We start from the raw sequence: 17,380 nt of genomic DNA, 5'->3' as shown, positions 1-17,380 counted from the left end.
GGCACTGAATTTCTGCCCCCCTACAGCAATAAGATAAGACTCAACACTCTCACCCACTCTTTCCATGGCATGTAGGGTTCCCCACACTCATTTAAAAAAGATATGGGTTGTGACATATTAGATGCAGAAATATTGTAGCCAAGGAAACCAAAAGATCCTACAGGTAAGAACACTAAACACAGCAATTCCACACTATAAGTAAAAATGACCTAGTAGCCAGAAAAATGGTTAACAAGGAGGAGATATCACTTGCAGGAAGGGAAATCGCGAAAAAATGCTTTTAAAGTAACATTATATACTCAGTACATCATAACATCAACTATACAATTTCAATGGCATAGGTTGCGTAAATTACATTCATAAGATGTTTATCCAATCCCTGCGTTAGCTGGTGGGTATATATCAGTGCATGAAGTACCATATAGCTGTGCCTGTCAGCGTGATAGATGTAGAATAATATAATCAGAAATGCTAAATATAGATAATGAACAGCTGTGCCTGTCAGCGTGGTTATATTGAGTAGCCCAGAAAATAGTAATATGACAGGCTTAAATTTAAAATGAACAGCTGTGCCTGTCAGCGTGAAGACTAGAAATCCCTTAATGCTATGGTAGGCAGCTAGAAATGGAATTGATGGATGTGGAAGCGAAGAGAAGATGTGGGCTACTGGAAACCTGAATCATCAGACAGGCTTATTTTTAATGAAAGGCTGAGCCTGTCAGCGAGTAGAGCGTAGATATCTGAAACTCTCGCAACTCTCAGGACTAAGCTTCCTTTAAACATGTATTCACCGCTGACAGCCAAGACAAAATCATCAGACAGGCTTATAATCAATGAAAGGCTGAGCCTGTCAGCGAGTAGAGCGTAGACACCGGAAATCTTCACAACTCTCAGCCAGGCAAAGGTTAATATATTGGCACTTAATGCCCAGGAAAAGTTAATGCCAGACGCGACTGATTGTTAGAGAGCTTGGAATTCGATATGGAAGGTGTACTGCCCTCTGGCGCCAAGGACGCCCTATAGCGCGCGCCACAGCTGATGAGAACGCAGCTGACTGAGGCGGAAGTAAAAGAGTCTGTCAGCGCAATAACACTGAGGGGCATATTATCAAGGGGGTTTATCTCCGCTTTTTTGGCTTTAAAAGCCAAGAAAGCGGAGATAAAATTATCTCCCTATTACCTAGCTGTCGTTAACACCAGTTAGCGACAGCTAGTAGGAGATAGCGACCATCTTGGGCCCCACTTTGCATGTCAGTGATATTTATCACTAATGACATGCAAAGTGGGCGTGCCAAGATGTTAGCGACTGGAAACAGTCGCTAACATCGCTATCTCCTATTACCAACTTTTGGAGATATTCGCGCTAAGCGCGAATATCTCCAAAAGCTAACACCTGCCCTGAGCAGTTCTTAGCCATGTTATCCAATGGCAGGTGGATAACATGGCTAAGAGCATTAGCTCGGTAATGCATGAATATCACTGACTTTTCAGCGATTCATGCATTGCGGCCGTTTTTTATCGCATTTGCGATAAACCTTGGTAATACCAAGGTTTATCTGCGATAAAAATCGCCGCAGCTCAGGGGTAAATTTTTGTCTCTAACCAAGCAATAGCGATAATTATCGCTATTGCTTGGTAATATGCCCCTGAATTCCTTGGCAAGCGTGATGATATAGCCGTCATAGCGAAGTGTTCCACACAATATTGGGAAGAACCCTCAGGCGCTCACAGGACGAGCCTCTCTTCACGCTATTTTAAACGCGATGAAGAGAATCTTTCATGATACAGCAGGAGATCACCGCCCGAGCTTCCCTTCACGTTAGCTGTCGCGCCCGCTGTAGCTGACTAGAATTGAAACGCTCGAGTCTGACAGAGCGTAGAAATGCTTCAAACTTTCAGTGATGACAGCCAGGCTTTGTTCGGCATGCACTTATACTGCGCTCATCATTAACCATCAGTCCCTCTCATAATAAGCTCAGGTTTCCTCACACGATAAAATACCGGCAATGTTTATTTAGTATTTCGAAGGCTTCCCTTTAAAATAGCTTTCCAACAGTAGGCGTTTCCTTCACTAACGGCACACGCAAAGAAGATTAATAGGTTCCCAAACAGCAGGCACAATTAGCACGAGCCTCCCTTCACACTCAGCTACACATGGTGATTATAATTCCATTAACTGTACTTAAAGCGCTCGCTCTTCTTCACGAAGGCTGGTAATTATAATATTAATGGCCCAGGATAAGAAATACCAAGCCTTTAACGCTCCAGACTTCAACTGCAAAAATATCTTCACAGCCTTTAAATAACGCAAGACAGTCTTTAGTTCCCTGCAGTTATCCTTAATAAAGTTTCATTTTTAGAGCGCTGCATTTGTCGATAGTGAAGATAAAATAAGGTCTAGAAGTAGATGAACTGTCCGATGGTCTTGACCATAAAAGTACCTTAACCTTGCGGGCTCCAAGGTTTGTTGGTGGATGACACAAGAGGGAAGGATGGCCGCTCTGCTCCCTCATGCAGACCATCCTCGTCGCCAGCGTTAAAAAGTAAACCAGACAAGGGCTGATTAAACTTCTTCTTTATTCACGGCCTCCACAGTGCCACCAGGTTAACAGGACCATCAGTGCATCTCTCTACTCAAGTTCACCCTACTCACTGTGAACATTCCAAAGCAGCCTGCAGGGGTAAGGGACGTTCCAAAGGGAAAGAAGGGAGAGGGGTGGAGGAACACGGTGCAGAGTAGGAATATCGACAGAGAAATATCATGTTACATAAATATCTCCGCAGAAATATCGAGTGGAAGAAATATCGACAGCAAAAATATAGTTTGACCAGAATATCGACTGATGGGTAAGTAATATCGATAACAATAATATAGATGTAATAAATATCGTTTACAAAAATATAGTTTACAAAAATATTGATTTATTAATAATGTTATGTATTTTAGTGTTTTTGAAGAGAATTGTTTGTCATTTTATTATATGTTTTGGAATTGCATTAGTTATTAATGTATTTTATGTTGAATTTTGTGTTATTAGTTCCGTAGCGGGTTGTGGGTTTATAGGGGAATAGGGTGGGAAGTAATTTAATTATATAAAATTAATTGATTAATTAATGTGTTATTTTATTAATAATTGTTTAATAATTAGTTGTTAATTAATTTCAATTAGTCAATTAATAATTAATTATGTTAATTGTTTAATTAATTTTAGGTGTGTGTTGTGGAGTTTATATGTGTAAATGGTGTGAAAGGTGGTGAGTAATTAATTATTTATTGATTAATTATTAAATACTTTTTTAATTAATTACCATTAATTAATTAGTAATTAATCATTGTAAATGTGTAATTAATTATAGGTTTGTGTTGTGGTGTTTATAAGTGTATATGGTGTGAAACCTGGTAATTAATGAATTAATTAATAAAAAATAACATTAATTATCATTAATTAATTAGTAAATAATAAATGTAATTGTGTAATTATTTTAGGTGTGTGTGGTGGATATTATAGTGTAAAATAATGTGTAATTAATTATTTTTTATTATCTATGTTAATAATAATAAATTTAAATGTATATATTAATTATGTTAATATTGGAAATTACATTTAATAAAAATGTTGATCATTTTTTTTTATTGTTTTGGGTTTATTTATTTATTTTATTTTATTGAACTTATATTGCGCACAGCTACCCGCAATGGGTTTCCCGGCGCCAGGGACAGACTAAAGAAGAAAACAAGCAGTGGCAGAAAGAAAAGAAAAGAAAAATTTAAAACAAAAAAGTCTTTAATTTTTTACGGAAAACAGAAAGGCTAGTTTCTGTTTTTAGCGCCAACGGGAGAGCATTCCACATCTTGGGTCCCAGATATGCGAATGAACGGCCTCCCATTTTTGTCAATCGAATCCTAGGAATCACAAGATTGTTGTTATTGGATGACCTAAGAGAGCGGCCAGGCTGATATGGCTGGACAAGATTGAGCAAGTAGCTGGGAGCAGAACCCTGACGAATCTTGAATAGGAAGCACAGAGTTTTAAAGACCACACGATCAGAGATTTTTAGCCAATGAAGGTCACGCAAGGCTTGCGTTGCGGACGTTCTCCGTGGAACGTTACGCAACAGGCGCGCAGCTGAGTTCTGTACAACCTGGAGTTTATTGATTGTGGCTTTATCTGCTCCTAAGTAGAGCACATTGCCATAGTCGATACGAGACATCACAAGAGCCTGTACGACAATTTTTCGGGTGGACTCAGGCAACATCCAAATGATCTTCTGTAACCAGCGTAGAGTGTTAAAGCAGATAGCAGCGACCTTTGGTGTCTGCTGCCTCATTGAAAGATTGTCGTCAATCAGGACACCGAGGTTGCGGGCAACAGACACGGGGATAGGCAACGGACCCATATCACTGGGCCAGTGTCCAGAGCCCCACAGATCTTTATGTTTACCCAATATAATCACCTCGGTCTTGTCTCCGTTGAGCTTTAGCAGATGTGCTTGCATCCAAGCTGCAACACGAGAAAGGCCAATTTTAAGGGCAGAAATGTCCTGAGTCCTGCTGCCAGACAAAGAGAACACAATCTGCGTATCGTCTGCATATGAATATATAGACAAACCGGCGTCCTCGACGACGATAGAAGCAAGTGGTCTGATGTAAATATTGAACAACAGAGGGCTCAATATAGACCCTTGTGGGACGCCGTAAGCAGAGGAATAAACCGCAGATTCAGCTTTGTTCGAGAAAACCTGGAAAGTGCGCTCATTAAGAAATGAGGCCACCCAGGCGAGCGCTGGTCCAGCAACACCGAGGGAGCAGAGAGACTCCAATAAGATGGAATGGGACACGGTATCGAAAGCAGCGCTTTCTCCTCTGAATCTCTCTCCCCTTAACTGCTTTTTTCCTTACATCTATGTTTTTAAGTAATGTAACTTCGCTCCAGTAACTCATGTAACTATGCTCTGAAACAATGTTTGTCCTCATGTAAAGCGCTCTGATACCTCTGGGTCTAGCCAGCGCTATATAAAACTTCAAATAAATAAATCAAATAAATAAATCAAGAAGGATAAGCGCAAAGGTCTCACCGCTATCGATACCGTGTCAGAGTCACTCAGTCACCCCAAGGAGTGCGGATTCGGTGGAATAGTTCGCGCGAAAGCCTGCTTGGGATGGATGGAGATATCCCACGTTTTCAACAAACTCATTAAGCTGGGTGTTAACATGACGCTCCAGTATTTTGGAGCAGGCTGGCAGCAGGGATATGGGCCTGAAATTAGCAACATTTGTGATGTCAGCACCTGGTTCCAGCGCTTTCCCTACTATTGTACTCACTGGAGTGGGAATAGTAATTTTTACCCCTACGCTATCCAGCGCTTTCCCTACTGTTGCACTCACTAGAGTGGGAATAGTAATTTTTACCCCTACGCTATCCAACGCTTTCCCTACTTTGCACTCTCTGGAGTGGGAATAGTAATTTTTATCCCTACGCTATCCAACGCTTTCCCTACTGTTGCACCCTTTGGAGTGGGAATATTAATTTTTACTCCTACGCTATCCAGCGCTTTCCCTACTGTTGCACTCACTGGAGTGGGAATAGTAATTTTTACCCCTACGCTATCCAACGCTTTCCCTACTGTTGCACTCTCTGGAGTGGGAATAGTAATATTTATCCCTACGCTATCCAACGCTTTCCCTACTGTTGCACCCTTTGGAGTGGGAATATTAATTTTTACCCCTACGCTATCCAACGCTTTCCCTACTATTGCACTCTCTGGAGTGGGAATAGTAATTTTTACCCCTACGCTATCAAGCGCTTTCCTTACTGTTGCACCCTTTGGAGAGGGAATAGTAATTTTAACCCCTACACTATCCAAAGCTTTCCCTACTGTTGCACCCTCTGGAGTGGGAATAGTAATTTTTACCCCTACGCTATTCAACGCTTTCCCTACTGTTGCACTCTCTGGAGTGGAAATAGTAATTTTTACCCCTACGCTATCCAGCGCTTTCCCTACTGTTGCACTCATTGGAGTGGGAATAGTAATATTTACCCCTTCGCTATCAAATGTTTTAACTACTAATGTTTTTATTTTGTTATTAAATTTATGTATTATTATTTTTAATACGTTAATGTGTTAATTAAATATAGAATATTTTATTTTATTCAAAATGTTTTATATATGTGTTTTTTTTAATATAATTATTAATGTGTATAAATTAAATAAAGATAATAAGAAAATGTATTTAAGAAAATATATGTATATGTACACATTTATTGTGTTTATATTAATTAAATTAAGTTTATTTGTTATAAATAGTTAAAATATAAATTTAATTTAATGTATTTGGTTAATAATATTAATATTATTTAATTATTTAATTTAAGTTATATTAGTTTTTTAAAGTCGATATTTTTTACATCTATATTTTTTACATCGATATTATTGTACTTACCTGTTTAAGTATAGGGAGTCGATATTTATGTAATCGATATTTTTACATCTATATTTTTGTAAACTATATTTTTGTTGTCGATATTTAAACATGGAACCGAGGAACACACAATGTCTAAATCACAAAATGTATGAAACAAATACCTTAACCTTAGTAGAGCTAGAACATAGCCCGACATTAGTAATAGGATTATTATAAACCATTGCTAGGCATACAATTACCTTGTGAATATAGCACCTTTAGCAACCAGTAATCTGCACATTAAAACCTATGGATTATAACACCACCCTTTAGCGTAAACCCCCCTGTTGGACCTGCGATGGGCAAGCCCAGCACAAAGGGGGTAGCTTGGCTCAAGTGACAAGGCAAGTGAAGGCTGTAGTGTTAAGCCGGCTCTGACCCAATAATAACTCCTTGTACATCCACACCAAAAAGAAGGACACCACACCACTGCTGTAGAAAAATACGATTCCTTTATATAAAAGTTCTTTGTTCTAAATAGGGTTGTCTGGGAAAGCACATATACATTTCTTTTGGTCACACAGGTCTGGTAATAAATAGTATTAATAAATAGAATAACTTCAGGAATGAGTATCAGAATAAATATCAGAATAAATATCAGAATAAATATCAGAATAAATATCAGAATAAATATCAGAATAAATATTGGTTCATTTACATAAACAACCACATGTTTCTTCTGGTATCGCTGCCACCAATTTAATACTTTCGAATCATTACATCTGCAATACGTTTCAAATGGGAAAGATAACTCTTACAGTTGATGCTGTTTTCAATGACCAGGTATACGGCTTCTCTGAGCACAAAATAAGGTTTGGGACTCTTTAATAATCACTCAAGGCGTATGCGCGTATATCTAGAAGGCAAGGAAACACAGTAAATACATCATTTGCCCTCGGCGGTCACCGGGATAGGATCTCTGCTTTGCCGGTGAAGTCTATGCGCGCCTATGGGCTTTAGCACCACTTGAGCACAGGTGGCACCAGTTCAAAGTCATTAGACTGACGAACGGGCTGCCGGAGAGAGGTCACACAACCTTTGCGCACAGTCAAATAAATGCCGGTTCACAGTTCCTTCACAACGCTGCATTCACTATGAGGAAACGGGCCCACCTCACATCGGCTGCAGTCAAGATACGATTCAGTCGGGCACAGCACTCCTCTCGTTAGCGACGGGGCTCTCAGGGGCTCCACGGACCTCCCTCTGACTTCCGCATACAGGGGGGTTCCCGCCCACAGCTACAACTCCCGGGTCACTGGGGAGTGGCAGAGACGCTAGTCCCGCCCAACGAAGGCCGGCCTTTCCCCGCCCTGGCGCACCACCTCACCTTCTATCTGCGCAGGAGGCGCTCTACGCTGGTGGGGCTCGGAGACGTCCGAGCTCCCCTCTAGAGGCACCTGACGCGAAGGGGGCACAGCTGACGATCGCGGTCGCGGCGAACTTGCTCTCTCCTCGCGACTCGATAAGTCGATCACAGTTCACCACCGGGGGGGGGGGCGGAGAGGCACACGAATCTGGCCACAGTCTTTGGGGGCAATGAGGTACTCGCTGGGCAGGCGCTGTAGGGGCTAGATCACTTCTCACGTAGCTGACTGGAACGCCAGTCAGACACAACGCCAGCAACCCTTTGCTGCTCTACTGCCTGCGCTACCAGCCACCTCAGGGGTCAACAGGGCAGGTGTCAATCTGGTGTCAAGTCTGGAATCTCTTCTCTAGTCTGAACAATCTTCATCATCATCTAATCTCATCTAATCTAAAATGGCCGCCAGGGACTGGGCCTTATATAGCCAGTGCCCTGGGGTACTGGCACGAGCCAGAAGGTTCTAGAACCTTCTCTGGCTGTGACAATGACATGGCACTCTTGAGGGGTATTTAGGACACTCACAGCCACCGTACTGGGGTTCTAGAGCAGCCATTTTGTGTACCTGAGGAAAATAAAGGAATTCCTGAGAGAAATGCGCGCCAACCACAGGGCGCCAAAGTCTCAAAAGGCCAGGGTTCATGAAGGCTCCAATGGGAGTCACTTCACATGAGGAAAAAGGGTGTCCACCATTTTAAGTTCATTTACACAGGTTGACAACCCCAGCTTGTAATGCCACAGGTTTGGGCCAGGCGCCTTGTAAATAGGTGCCACAAACCTTGTGAGCAACTGGGCGTCAAGGAACATCTAACCCCATGAAACAACACATAAAAAGTCCTGGTAGAGAAATAAAAAGCGACAAATTTTGGGAGGTACAGGGGAACAAAAGAAATCATAGTGGTGAGGGGACTCTCAGAAGCAGACGGGTCTAACACGCGTCCCCCCCAGCTGAAAGTGGGGAGAGCTACCCAACCCCTTGGGAGTCCTCAACACTAAGGCGGAAATACCTGGAGAGACCGTCTGCATTGGCGTGGTCAACTCCGGGCCGGTGTTCCACCCGAAAGTCCATTCCCTGTAGGGAGATAGACCACCTCAACAGTTTGGGATTTTCCCCCTTCATTTGCATGAGCCAACGAAGGGGTCGGTGGTCTGTCTGAACAAGGAAGTGTGAACCAAACAAATATGGTCGCAGCTTCTTCAGTGCCCAGACCACCGCAAAGGCTTCCCGCTCGATGGTACTCCACCTCTGTTCCCGGGGAAGCAGTCTTTGTGACAGAAAGACCACGGGTTGATCCAGACCCTCTTCATTGAGTTGCGATAGCACCGCCCCAATGCCAATGTCGGATGCATCTGTCTGGACAATGAACTCTTTTGAAAAATCTGGAGCCTTCAGGACTGGAGCTTTACACAATGCTTGTTTCAGAGTGTCGAAGGCTCGCTGGCAAGCCTCCGTCCAAATGACTCTCCTGGGTTGCTTTTGGCCGTGAGTTCTGTAAGGGGTGCCACAATAGTGCCATACCCCTTCACGAATCGTCTGTAGTAACCTGTGAGGCCCAGGAAAGCTCGGACCTCAGTCTGGGTCTTGGGGGGTTTCCAGGCCATGATTGCCTCAATCTTCACCTGAAGGGGCTGCACCGTTCCCCGGCCCACCAAGTGTCCTATGTACACTACCGACCCCTGTCCAATCTGACATTTGCTGGCCTTGATCGTCAAGCCAGCCCGTTCCAGGGCCTGGAGAACGGCTTGCAAGTGCTGCAAGTGATCCTCCCAGCTGCTACTGAAGACAGCTATGTCATCCAAGTAAGCAGCAGAGAATGACTCCATCCCGGTGAGGATCGTGTTCACCAGCCGCTGAAAAGTGGCAGGAGCGTTCTTGAGCCCAAAGGGCATGACGCAAGACTGGTAGTGTCCATCAGGTGTGGAGAAGGCTGACCTTTCCTTGGCTCCATTAGACATGGGAATCTGCCAGTACCCTGCAGTGAGGTCAATGGTACTGAGATATTGGGCAGCTCCCAACCGGTCAATCAATTCATCCACCCGAGGGATCGGATTAGCATCCGTTTTGGTTACCGAATTTAGTCCTCGGTAGTCTACACAGAATCTCAATTCTGGTGTGGTACCAGGTGGGGCAGCTTTAGGAACTAACACCACCGGGCTAGACCAAGGGCTACTTGAAGGTTCGATGACTCCTAGCTCCAGCATCTTAGCTACTTCGCTTTGGATACTGGCCTTCACCTTGTCAGACAGCCGGTAAGACTTTGACTTCACAGGTGGGCTGTCCCCTGTGTCCACGTCATGGGTACACAAGTGGGTCTTACCCGGGACAAGGGAGAACAGAGGAGCGAATGACCCCAAGACCTGGCGACATTCCTCCTGCTGCTCAGGAGTCAGGGTTGGCGAGAGTTTCACTCCGTCCACTGACCCATCCTTTTCTTGTGACGCAAAAAGGTCGGGGAGAGGCTCCGTGTCCTCTTCCTCCGATCCGTCAGTCACCATAACCAACATGACTTCGGGCCTCTCGTAGTGGGGCTTGAGGCGATTGGCATGTAACACCGATGCGGATGCCGAGGGGTCTTTACGTCCACCAGATAGGTAGACTTGCTCTTCTTCTCCAATACCTCGTAGGGGCCTGTCCAACGATCCTGGAGGGCACTCAGCTCTCCAGGCTCCATCACCCACACCTTCTGGCCAGGCTCCAACTCCACTGGGTGAGCGTTGTGGTCATACCACGCTTTCATAACTGCCTGACTGGCTTCCAAGTTGTCAGAAGCTTGCTTCCAAAACTTAGCCATTTGGCTTCGGAAGGCCAGCATGTAGCTCACCACATCCTGGGGAACTTTCCGGGGAGACCTTTCCCAGGAGTCCCTCACCAGGCTGAGAGGTCCACGTACAGGGTGCCCGTACAAAAGCTCGAAGGGGCTGAAGCCCACTCCCTTTTGCCGCACTTCCCTGTAGGAAAAGAGCAAACAGGGTAGGAGGACGTCCCATTTCCTCCGCAGGCTTTCGGGTAGACTTCTGATCATACCCTTCAAGGTTTGGTTGAACCTTTCCACAAGACCATTGGTCTGTGGGTGATAAGGAGTGGTGAACCTGTAAGTCACTCCACACTCCTTCCACATGGCCCGCATATATGCTGACAGGAAGTTGGTCCCCCTGTCGGACACAACTTCCTTGGGGAATCCCACTCGGGTAAAGATCCCCATCAGGGCCTTGGCCATTACTGGTGCAGTAATGGTTCTCAGAGGAATTGCCTCTGGATACCTTGTGGCGTGATCCACCAGGACCAGGATAAACCTGTGACCGGATGATGTAGGTGGATCTAGGGGCCCAGCAATGTCGATGCCCACCCTTTCAAAGGGGGTGCCAACGACGGGAAGTGGTTCCAGGGGAGCCTTCAGCTTCGTCCCTGTTTTCCCACTGGCTTGGCATGACAAGCACGACCGACAGTATGTGTCGGATGCCACCCTCATTCGAGGCCAATAAAAGTGGGGGACAAGCCGGGCAAAGGTCTTGTCCTGACCCAAGTGTCCTGCCAAGGGAATCTCATGAGCCAACTCTAATAGGAAGGCTCGGTAACACTGTGGGACTACCAGGGCCCGTGACAATCCGTGCACTGGCGCCCTGGGTTCACTGTAGAGGAGACCATCCTCCCAGTAAACACGATAGTTCCCAGACTCGTTACCTGCTGCCTGGGCTTCAGCCTGTTGCCTCAGACCATCGAGGGTGGGACATTCCCTTTGTCCCTTGCTCAGTTCCTCCCTGGATGGTCCTCCTTCCACTCGCCACTCAGCGGGGATAGGCAAGTCCTCCAACGGAACCATGTCCTCCTCCGCGGACTCCGGGTCCACCTCCACAGGTGGCCTATCCGTCTCACGGGGCATGGACCTCGAGCAGGCTCCTCCTGTCCTCGAAATGTTCCCTCATTAGCAGCTGGGTGGGCCATTGTTCCAGGCTCCAACCCACGCGACTTCTCCTCCCGAGCAGCCGCAGACCTGGTACTCACACAGGCCCAATCAGGTGTACCCAGCATCTCAGTATGAGTCCGGTATTCCACCTCCTTCCAAGCATTGTGCTCCATATCATTGCCCAGCAGACAATCGACTGGCACGGCGGGGCTTACGGCAACTCGAAGTGAACCTGCAACCCCTCCCCACTCAAAGGCAACCTCGGCCACAGGATAGTGGCCCATTCTGCCGTCAGCCATCGCGGCTGGATGAAGTACGCCTGGAATCACCTGCTCTGAGGACATCAGATGACTCCTTACCATAGTCATACTGGCTCCTGTATCTCTCAGAGCTTCCCCTCTATGGCCATTGATGGTGACCCATTTCCCATACTTGGTAGTATTTGAGGGCACCTGGATCTTTGGAACCACCTCCCGATCACCCAGGGACACTAAGGTGACACCCGCCCACTCCCCCCCCTTAACTAAGGGCATCTCCTCCCCGAGGGCTACACTAGCGACTCCCGGGGCCTTTCCTCCAGTGGGAGGGGGTGGTATCTTTGGGTATTTCGCGTCTCCCTTATAATGTCCAATACCACCGCACTCATAGCAATGGATAACCCTTGGCTGCTGACTCTGGCCAGGATTAGGGTTCTTCTGCGGGTTAGCCTTAGAAGTGGAGAAGAAACTTTTCCCCTTAAAGGTATTTTGGGGGCCTTTGGAGAACTCCTGCCTCTTGTTATCTCCCCCCTCTTTCTTCTGGGGAGCGCCCTGTCCGGACTTCTGAGAATCTCCTCCCGTCCCCTTCGTGGACACTCGGGTACTTGCCCAAATGTCCGCCTCCTCAGCAAGCTTACGGGGGCAAGTAAGTTTGCTGTCTACCAGGTGTTGCCTCAGCTCGGGAAGACATTTCTCGAGTAGATGTTCCTTGAGTATCAGGTCGTACAACCCTCGATAGTCCTCCACCTCATTACCTTGGACCCACCCATCCAGGGCTTTCTTGGCAAAATCCAGGAAGTCAACCCAATTCTGTGAGCTCAGCTTGTGGCTGCCCCTAAACCTTTGCCGGTATTTCTCGGGGGTCAAACCAAACTTCCTGATGAGCGCCACCTTCATGGCGGGGTAATTAACCTGTTCCTCCCGGTCTAGGGCCAATAGGGCATCCCTACCTGTCGGAGGCATGTACCGGTATAATCCACCACCCCAATGCTTCTCATGGATCCCATGGGCTCTTAAGGAGACCTCATAGGCTGCCAGCCACTTGGCTATGTCATCTCCAGCGGCATAACTGGCAACTACGTCCTTGGGTAAATGGGCCCCGGGCTCCCTGGCAAATTCCTTTGACTCGACACCCTTCGGAGTGATGTTTGTGGCCTGGAACTCGAGCTCTCGTAGCTTGAACTCGTGTTCCAGCCTCCTCCCCTCCCTCCTTTCTTCCAACTCCATTTTTGCTATTTCCCACCTTAACAGTCTTTCCTCTCTCCTGTCAGCTAACTCGGTTTCTGACAACCCTCTCGATGACACACTGCTGCCCTCCCGTGAGGTTGCCTTGGGGCTGATTGACATCTCACCCACCCCCGGGGGACATTCCGCAGTCCTATCAATGACAGTACCTCTGTCCGATTCCTCCTCCTCCACCGTTCCCTCCGTGTGTGCTTCCACCCATGCTCGCAGACTAGTACGGAGCTCCTCTCTTTTGGCCCCTTGCCTGACAAACACTCCCCTCTCCTGACAGAAATCCTTGAGCTGTGCCACATTATAGGTCTCCAGCTCTGACATTTCGAATTCCATCTTGTCAGTGAAAAGTGTGGACCACCACCCCGAAGTAGGTGACCAGGATAAGAACTTTGAGGGTCACTTCCACCGACCTCCAGGAAAGAATTTGGAAAAAGCAAAACGTTGAATTTGAGGGCCGCTAGGAGAAAACTCCGGGTGTGTACCTGTGGTGCACACTGAATTATTATGGGGTTCAAAACAAGCACGGCTCGCAATCCCACCCGCTGAGCACCAATTTTATGTTGGACCTGCGATGGGCAAGCCCAGCACAAAGGGGGTAGCTTGGCTCAAGTGACAAGGCAAGTGAAGGCTGTAGTGTTAAGCCGGCTCTGACCCAATAATAACTCCTTGTACATCCACACCAAAAAGAAGGACACCACACCACTGCTGTAGAAAAATACGATTCCTTTATATAAAAGTTCTTTGTTGTAAATAGGGTTGTCTGGGAAAGCACATATACATTTCTTTTGGTCATACAGGTCTGGTAATAAATAGTATTAATAAATAGAATAACTTCAGGAATGAGTATCACAATAAATATCAGAATAAATATCAGAATAAATATCAGAATAAATATCAGAATAAATATTGGTTCATTTACATAAACAACCACATGTTTCTTCTGGTATTGCTGCCACCAATTAAATACTTTCGAATCATTACATCTGCAATACGTTTCAAATGGGAAAGATAACTCTTACAGTTGATGCTGTTTTCAATTACCAGGTATACGGCTTCTCTGAGCACAAAATAAGGTTTGGGACTCTTTAATAATCACTCAAGGCATATGCGTGTATATCTAGAAGGCAAGGAAACACAGTAAATACATAATTTGCCCTCGGCGGTCACCGGGATAGGATCTCTGCTTTGCCGGTGAAGTCTATGCGCGCCTATGGGCTTTAGCACCACTTGAGCACAGGTGGCACCAGTTCAAAGTCATTAGACTGACGAACGGGCTGCCGGAGAGGTCACACAACCTTCGCGCACAGTCAAATAAATGCCGGTTCTCAGTTCCTTCACAACGCTGCATTCACTATGAGGAAACGGGCCCACCTCACATCGGCTGCAGTCAAGATACGATTCAGTCGGGCACAGCACTCCTCTCGTTAGCGACGGGGCTCTCAGGGGCTCCACTGACCTCCCTCCGACTTCCGCATACAGGGGGGTTCCCGCCCACAGCTACAGCTCCCGGGTCACTGGGGAGTGGCAGAGACGCTGGTCCCGCCCAACGAAGGCCGGCCTTTCCCCGCCCCCGCGCACCACCTCACCTTCTATCTGCGCAGGAGGCGCTCTACGCTGGTGGGGCTCGGAGACGTCCGAGCTCCCCTCTAGAGGCACCTGACGCGAAGGGGGCACAGCTGACGATCGCGGTCGCGGCGAACTTGCTCTCGCCTCGCGACTCGATAAGTCGATCACAGTTCACCACCGGGGGGGGGGGGGCGGAGAGGCACACGAATCGGGCCACAGTCTTTGGGGGCAATGAGGTACTCGCTGGGCAGGCGCTGTAGACGCTAGATCACTTCTCACGTAGCTGACTGGAACGCCAGTCAGACACAATGCCAGCAACCCTTTGCTGCTCTACTGCCTGCGCTACCAGCCACCTCAGGGGTCAACAGGGCAGGTGTCAATCTGGTGTCAAGTCTGGAATCTCTTCTCTAGTCTGAACAATCTTCATCATCATCTAATCTCATCTAATCTAAAATGGCGGCCAGGGCCTGGGCCTTATATAGCCAGTGCCCTGGGGTACTGGCACGAGCCAGAAGGTTCTAGAACCTTCTCTGGCTGTGACAATGGCATGGCACTCTTGAGGGGTATTTAGGACACTCACAGCCATCGTACTGGGGTTCTAGAGCAGCCATTTTGTGTACCTGAGAAAAATAAAGGAATTCCTGTCAGAAATGCGCGCCAACCACAGGGCGCCAAAACCTCAAAAGGCCAGGGTTCATGAAGGCTCCAATGGGAGTCACTTCACATGAGGAAAAAGGGTGTCCACCATTTTAAGTTCATTTACACAGGTTGACAACCCCAGCTTGTAATGCCACAGGTTTGGGCCAGGCGCCTTGTAAATAGGTGCCACAAACCTTGTGAGCAACTGGGCGTCAAGGAACATCTAACCCCTTGAAACAACACATAAAAAGTCCTGGTAGACAAATAAAAAGCGACAAATTTGGGGAGGTACAGGGGAACAAAAGAAATCATAGTGGTGAGGGGACTCTCAGAAGCAGACGGGTCTAACACCCCCCAATACCAATCTTATATTGATTAAAGGTCAAAAATAGTAGAGAGAAGATAGTAAGCTACTTATCTGCTTGGAGCCGCATTTAAAAGAGGCAGATGGTTGCTATGTTATATGTTTTAGTTTATCTCAGTGTTCTTATTGGAACCTTTGTATTGTGATGCGGCTGCTTGGATCTGCAATTAAAAGTCATTGCATAATGTAGCCTCCGTTCTTGTAATGAAATCCGAGTGCCTCAAGGGCTGGTGCTAATCTGACCTGTGTGCCTCGAGGGCTGGTGCTAATCTGACCTGTCTGCCTCAGGGGCTGGGGCTAATCTGACCTGTGCCCTTCGAGGGCTGGTTCTAATCTGACCTGTGTGCCTCGGGGCTGCTGCTAATCTGACCTGTGTGCCTCGGGGGCTAGTGCTAATCTGACCTGTCTGCCTGGAGTGGGGGTGCTAATCTGACCTGTGTGCCTCGGGGGCTGGTGCTAATCTGACCTGTGTGCCTCGAGGGCTGGTGCTAATCTGACCTGTGTGCCTCGGGGGCTGGTGCTAATCTGACCTGTGTGCCTCGAGGGCTGGTGCTAATCTGACCTGTGTGCCTCGGGGGCTGGTGCTAATCTGACCTGTGTGCCTCGAGGGCTGGTGCTAATCTGACCTGTGTGCCTGGAGTGGGGGTGCTAATCTGACCTGTGTGCCTCAGGGGCTGGTGCTAATCTGACATGTGTGCCTCGAGGGCTGTTGCTAATCTGACCTGTGTGCCTCGGGGCTGGTGCTAATCTGACCTGTGTGCCTCGGGGGCTGGTGCTAATCTGACCTGTGTGCCAGGAGTGGGGGTGCTAATCTGACCTGTGTGCCCCGAGAGCTGGTGCTAATCTGACCTGTGTGCCTCGAGGGCTGGTGCTAATCTGACCTGTGTGTCTGGGGTGGGGGTGCTGAGGTCAGAGGGGAGTGCCTTCTGAGGTGAGAGGGGACTGCATCCTGAGGTGAGTCCATCCTGAGGTTAGAGGTGAGCGCATCCTGAGGTTAGAGGTGAGTGCATCCTGAGGTGAGAGGTTATTGCCTCCTGAAATGAGAGGTGACTCCTGAAGTGAAAGGTGAGTGCATCCTGAGGTGAGAAGTGAGTGCCTCCTGGGGTGTGGTCTGCATCCTGAAGTGAGAGGTGAGTGGCTCTGAGGTAAGAGGGGAGTGCATCCTGAGATGAGTGCATCCAGAGGTGAGAGGGGAGTGCCTCCTGAGTTGATAAGTGAGTGCCTCCTGTGGTGAGGTCTGCATCCTGAGGTGAGTGCCTCCTGGGTAAGAGGTTAGTGCCTCCTGAGGTGAGAGGGGAGTACTTCCTGAGGTGATAGGGGAGTGCATCCTGAGGTGAGAGGGGAATGCCTCCTGAGGTGGGAGGTGAGTGCCTCCTGAGGTGAGAGGGGAGTGACTCCTGGGGCGAGAGGTGAGTGCCCTCCTGAGATGGGTGGGGAGAGTGTCCTTAGGTGAGAGTGAGAAGTCCGCACCCAGAGGTATGAGTGGTCCGCACCCTTCAGAGTGAGAGGTCTGCACCCGGAGGAGTGAGTTCAGTGGTGGAAGTGGGCAGGATCGGCAGGGCACAGCGTGCCCCTACTTCTTTAATTC

The sequence above is a fragment of the Lissotriton helveticus genome, chromosome 9 (assembly GCF_964261635.1).
Source record: "Lissotriton helveticus chromosome 9, aLisHel1.1, whole genome shotgun sequence".
Classification (NCBI taxonomy): Eukaryota; Metazoa; Chordata; class Amphibia; order Caudata; family Salamandridae; genus Lissotriton; species Lissotriton helveticus.
This window is presented reverse-complemented; position numbering follows the sequence as displayed.